Source organism: Apium graveolens, chromosome 9 (genome assembly GCF_009905375.1).
Source record: "Apium graveolens cultivar Ventura chromosome 9, ASM990537v1, whole genome shotgun sequence".
NCBI lineage: Eukaryota > Viridiplantae > Streptophyta > Magnoliopsida > Apiales > Apiaceae > Apium > Apium graveolens.
Genome location: NC_133655.1, coordinates 103,841,436 through 103,847,887, shown reverse-complemented (window position 1 = coordinate 103,847,887; position 6,452 = coordinate 103,841,436). Strand labels below are relative to the sequence as shown.

Here is a 6,452-nt window from a genome sequence, read left to right as displayed (position 1 = left end):
GGTATTTTGATGTGTTTTTGTGTTATTGCATTTCAGGTATCAGTTAAATGAAGAAAGGAGCTTTTAAAGGTAATATGATGAAAAGTGACCAGATTTGGAAGCCTAGGCCATTGTCAAGTTGTAGAGAATCTCGTTAGCTTCGCGTGAGCAGTTGAATCGCCTAATTCTGACGAGTAGAACTCAAGTTATGACCAAAACAAGATTCATCGGAATTTTTCCAAACAGGCTGTAGGCGCCGCATGCTGGTGGAGGCGCCCGCCTGCTGGTGGAGGCGGCCGCGTGCTGATGCGCGACTGACTTCGCTGATTTCGCTGAAAAATCTTTTTTTGAGTGGAATTTGACGATTTTAAGGGTTCAGGTCCAATATGGGCTTATATATACTTAAAAAAAAGGGTTTTCATCATCCGGGAAGATTGAGAGATCAAGGAGAAGACCTAGAAGCATAAAACAACTCCGAAAAAGAAGATCTTGTTTTCAACTTATGATTTTTTGAATTAGTTGTAACTTTGGATGCTCGTTTTCATTCTTGTCGAACCTAGATCTTGTTTATTCGTACTTTAATTATTATTCAGTTTATTAAGACCTTGTTTATACCATGCTTTCATATGTACCCATGGTGACGATAAATTCTATTATGGGCTAATCGTTATCATGGGATTCTACCAGATTTACTTATGGATTTCAATAGTTAATTGTTTTGATATCTTGGTGTGTGGTGATTATATGATATCCTAGTAATGGTTGTGCTTATTTGTCTTATGTGCGTAGCTAACATATAAGATAGCGTGTTAATCTCTATTGAAGCGACAGTGAATATAAAGGTTTAGAACTTGCCATGCTAGCATAGGTTCATGTATTTGTTATGCATGATTCGTAGGTAATTTTAACCATCTTATTTGCCCCATGTAATCACGATAGATAACTTGTGCATTAAACCGTTATGTTTTCAATTCTTATAGACATATAAGGATTAAGCATAATTGGTGTCTATTCAACTTCTATCTCTTTTGTGGATGCTTGGTAGTAGGGTATTCGTACAACGAAAGTTGGCGTTTACTAGTTTCGTGTTATCTGATTAGTGTCATCACCATCACATGCTAAGGTTAAGAACGAAAAGGCTATTGAATGAAGTATTTAATGAAGTTAGAATCCCATGTTTGTTATATATATTAATTCAACCATTCTTGTTCTTTTAGTTATAATTGTTAGTTTAATATCTTAGTTTAATCAAAACCCAATTTGTTATTTGTCTTAGCATTGAGCGATAACCATACATTGTTGCATAGGTGTATAAATTGAACTTAACCTAAACCAGTCTCTGTGGGAACGAATCTGATTTATATTTTATACTACTTGCGAACGCGTATACTTGCTTGAATATTACCGCGTGTTTTCGCCCTAACAAGTTTTTGGCGCCGCTACCGGGGACTCGGTGTTAGTTTTTAGTTCATGTGCTTGTCATCAGTGGTCGTTAAAGTTCACTGACTCAGATTTTTTTTACTTTCAAGGTTTACTTGTTGTGTTTCAGGTACTCATTACAATGGGAGATCCAGCAGCATGAACGAGAGCCTTGATGGATTTTTCTCAACCCAAGATCAATGAAATTCAATCTAGCATTGTCAGACCAACTATCATAGCGAATACCTTTGAGATCAAGCCTGGAATAATTCAATGGGTGTAGAATTCAATCCAGTTTGGGGGTTCTCCAACGGAAGATCCCAATATGCACACTAGGGATTTCATTGAGTTCTGCGACACCTTCAAGTTCAACGGTGTTTTTGAAGATGTTGTGAAGCTGAGACTGTTCCCATTCTCTCTGAGGGACAAGGCTAAGAGCTGGTTACACTCTCTACCAGCTGGTTCGATTACTACTTGGATAGATCTTGCTCAGAAGTTTCTTACTAAATTCTTCCCTATGGCGAAGACAGCTGCACTCAGGAATGCTATTACTCAATTTGCGCAGCAAATGGGAGAATCGCTATATGAAGCTTGGGAGCGCTACAAGGAGATGCTTAGGAAGTGTCCTCATCATGGAATTCCTGATTGGATGATCATCACTTGTTTTTACAATGGGTTAGGAGCACAGTCCAGACCCATGCTCGATGTAGCATCAGGCGGAGCATTATGGGCAAAGAGCTATGAGGAAGCTTATGATCTAATTGAACTGATGGCTGCTAATGAATATCAGTATCCAACCCATAGATGTTCACAAGGCAAGATAGTAGGAGTTCTTGAAGTGGATACAGCTACGACTATCACTGCTCAACTAAAGGCATTGTCTATGAAGATCGATTCTCTGGCTAACTATGGTGTTAAGCAGATAATCAGTGTTTGTGAGCTGTGTGCAGGTCCGCATGTGACGGAGCAATGCGCTATATCTAGTGACTCAGCTCATTTTGTGAGCAACTTTCAGAGATCGCAGCAACCAGTTCCAGAAACTTATCATCCTGACAACTGGAATCATCCTAACTTCAGATGGAGCAACAATCAGAATGCGATGCAACAGCTGTTCCGGCAGTTTGGAAATAAGCTATTCAACCCTCCTGGTTTTCAGCAACAAATTACACCAAAACAACAAACTCATGGTGGATGTCTATCTTCGAATGAAAAATCTGAATTGGAGGAGTTTCGGCTTATGTGCAAAAACCAGGCTCTTATATGCCAAAGCCAGGCTGTTTTTATCAAGACTCTGGAGAACCAAATAGGGCAAATTGCTAATTTCTTATTGAATCGACCACCAGGAACGCTTGCTAGTGATACAAAAACAAATCTAGGTAAGAGGGAAGTTGAAAAATAGGTGAGTGCCATCACCTTAAGGTCTGGAAAGGTCGCAAGCCCCCAAATTCAGCAAGACGAAGAGCCTGAAAAATCTCAAGTTTTAGAAAATACAGTTGTGGCTGAAGAAGAAGTGTAGAAGGAAGCAGAGGTGGAACAAAGGAAGACTACTGTGGAACACACTTCTCCTGAGGGAAATACAGGGGAGAAACAGATTTATCCTCCACCTCCTTTTCCTAAGAGGCTGTAGAAGAAAAAGCCGGATAAGCAGTTTGAGAAGTTTTTGGAGGTGTTCAAGAAACTTCATATCAACATACCTTTCGCTGAAGCTCTTGAACAGATGCCTAGCTATGCGAGGTTTATGAAAGGTATTCTCTCTCAGAAAGTGAAGCTCGATGACTTAGAGACCGTTGCTCTAACAGAAGAATGCAGTGCTGTGCTGCAACAGAAGTTGCCTCCGAAGCTTAAAGATCCTGAAAGCTTCACTATTCCTTGCACCATCGAAAACTTGTCGTTCGACAAGTGTTTTTGTGATTTAGGAGCTAGCATCAATCTGATGCCCTTATCTATCTTCAAGAAGCTTAAATTGGTATATTGAACTCAAGTTGTTGGTATTTTGATGTGTTTTTGTGTTTTTGTGTTTTTGTGTTATTGCATTTCAGGTATCAGTTAAATGAAGAAAAGAGCTTTTAAAGGTAATATGATGACAATTGATCAGATTTGGAAGCCTAGGCCACTGTCAAGTTGTAGAGAATCTCATTAGCTTCGTGTGGGCAATTGAATCGCCTAATTCTGACGAGTAGAACTCAAGTTATGGCCAAAACAAGATTCATCAAAATTTTTCCAGACAGGCTGGAGGCGCCCGCCTGCTGGTGGAGGCGGTCGCGTGCTGATGCACGACTGACTTCGCTGATTTCGCTGAAAAATCCTTTTTTGAGTGGAATTTGACGATTTTAAGGGTTCAAGTCCAATATGGGCTTATATATACTTAAAAAAAAGGTTTTCCTCATCCGGGAAGATTGGGAGATCAAGGAGAAGACCTAGAAGCACAAAACAACTTCGAAAAAGAAGATCTTATTTTCAACTTGTGATTCTTTGAATTAGTTGTAACTTTGGATGCTCGTTTTCATTCTTGTTGAACCTAGATCTTGTTTATTCGTACTTTAATTATTATTCAGTTTATTAAGACCTTGTTTATGCCATGCTTTCATATGAACCCATGGTGACGATAAGTTCTATTATGGGCAAATCATTATCATGAGATTCTAGCAGATTTACTTATGGATTTCAATAGTTAATTGTTTTGATATCTTGGTATGATATCCTAGTGTTGGTTGTGCTTATTCGTCTTATGTGCGTGGCTAACATATAAGATAGCGTGTTAATCTATATGGAAGCGACAGTGAATATAGAGGTTTAGAACTTGCCATGCTAGCATAGGTTCATGTATTTATTATGCATGATTCGTAGGTAATTTTAACCATCTTAGTTGCCCTATGTAATCACGATAGATAACTTGCGCATTAAACCGTTAAGTTTTCAATTCTTATTGACATATAAGGACTAAGCATAATTGGTGTCTATTCAACTTCTATCTCTTTTGTGGATGCTTGGTAGTAGGGTATTCGTACAACGAAAGTTGGCGTTTACTAGTTTCGTGTTATCTGATTAGTGTCATCACCATCGCATGCTAAGGTTAAGAACGAAAAGGCTATTGAATGAAGTATTTAATGAAGTTAGAATCCCATGTTTGTCATATATATTAATTCAACAATTCTTATTCTCTTAGTTATAATTGTTAGTTTAATCTCTTAGTTTAATTAAAACCCAATTTGTTATTTGTCTTAGCATTGAGCGATAACCATACATTGTTGCATAGGTGCATAAATTAAACTTAACCTAAACCATTCTTTGTGGGAACGAGTCTGATTTATATCTTATACTACTTGTGAACACGTATACTTGCATGAATTATAGTGCGTGTTTTCGTCCTAACAGTGTCCTTGCCTTTTAACAAAATTAACACTCTCTTAATTTCTGCAGGAGTCAAAGAATTCATTCACTTTTTGTCTAGAAGAGTGAATGTACCATCCTTAAAATAAACTCTAACTTCTCTCAGGGATACAACCCAGATTTTAACAATTTCCTCAGTTGGATGTTGGAAATGGTCTTCATCTGAGGTCCACCAATCTAGAGGTAGAAACTCAGATTCCTTAAAGCAATTATAGATAACCCTTTCAATGACTTCCACTTCCTTTGCAGGCTTGACTTTCTTAGGCTTTCTCCCAATATATTTGAGCTTGAATTTTAGTGAAGGTTTGGCTAAAGGTAGGGTTGTCATTTTCTTGAGATTTGTGTGGCTTGAGGTGATTTAAATTATTAGGAAGGAGTTGGCAGTTTTTCTGTAAAGAAATTTTGGTTTAGATGTTTGGGAACATTTGATGTTAGAGATAGTTGATGTTGTGGGTTGAGTTGAGGTTTGAGATGGTTGTATTTGGATTTTTAGGGTTGTTTGAGTTTCTGAATCATCATGAGGTTTCCTACTTTTCCTCTCCCCTCTTCTCTTCTTCTCTTCATCTTTCTTGTCATCCTCCTTCTTCTTCTCTCCACCCTTGCTACCAGATGTCTTACTGGACTAACTCGGATTTGAGCTGGAAGGATTTTGATCACTCTTCTTAAGCTTATCATCATCCAAGTCATCATTGTTGAACTGAGTTTTGGGCAAGTTGACTTCTGCATTATCCAGATATCTCCTTAGTAGCTTTATCATTTTCATATTATCATTGTTCTTGTTCTTCTTACCTTTTAAGCTAGTTCCTAGGATCATGATAAGCTTCTCATTGCTCCTAACACATTGTTTGGGGATATTGAAAAATCTGAATTGTTTGGTGGTTGGACAGATGTATGCTATACCCTTGCTTAGCTGTAGATATGCTTCAGGAAAACAGCTATATGAGCATCTTTCAGTGCAGTTAATAGCTTGGTATCTTCATGAGTTATAGCTCTAACTTTGCTAATAAAGATATCTAACTCGGATGCCCTCCTTGAGACAAGGCGATTGAGGGACACCTGCATACATCTGTCTGTCCCTGAGTCATTTGCATTAACCACTATCCTATCTTCCAGAAAGTTATCCTTGTTGACCTTGATCACTCTTATGAAATTAATTGTCTTGTCCAGGGCCTTTTTATATGTGAAGTGATTGTTGTTGAGAGAAGCTTTTAAGGCATTGAGTAGTTCGTCATACTCTCTGCTCAAACTAGGTCCTTCAGCAGATCTAATAAGTCTCTCCTTGTCAAGATCAACTTCTTTAGCTTTCTTTCCAGCACCCTGAACTTGATGTTGAAATGACCTTGATTGTGCCAACCTAGCCTCTATCTCCCCCTTATTCTTGTTGGCAGGCATGAGAAGGGGAGTAGGGATTTTAGGCCTTACTTGTTCAGGAAAAGAAGGTACCGGTATGTTGAGTTTACCCATGATGGCTCCTAAAGCTATAGAATTCTGCATTTGAAGATGCTTATGGGAATCCACCAGAGTTTGGATATTTGTTTATTGGCTCTTGACAAGAGATGTCAAAGTCTCAACTTGTGCAGTGAGAAAGGAGTTGGAGTCTTGCAATGCTGCGACTTGACCCTTAGAGACTTAATTTATAGATTTGTTGAAGTGGATCCAGGTGG

At 38.5% G+C, this 6,452-nt stretch overlaps 1 non-coding gene across 1 annotated transcript; it reads right to left on the bottom strand.

The window, feature by feature from the left end:
- Positions 1-1,930: 1,930 nt before the first annotated feature.
- On the bottom strand, positions 1,931-2,037 carry LOC141688640 (small nucleolar RNA R71). Its single transcript, XR_012562073.1, has one exon. It is a non-coding gene; the product is annotated as a small nucleolar RNA R71 (small nucleolar RNA).
- Positions 2,038-6,452: the final 4,415 nt, after the last annotated feature.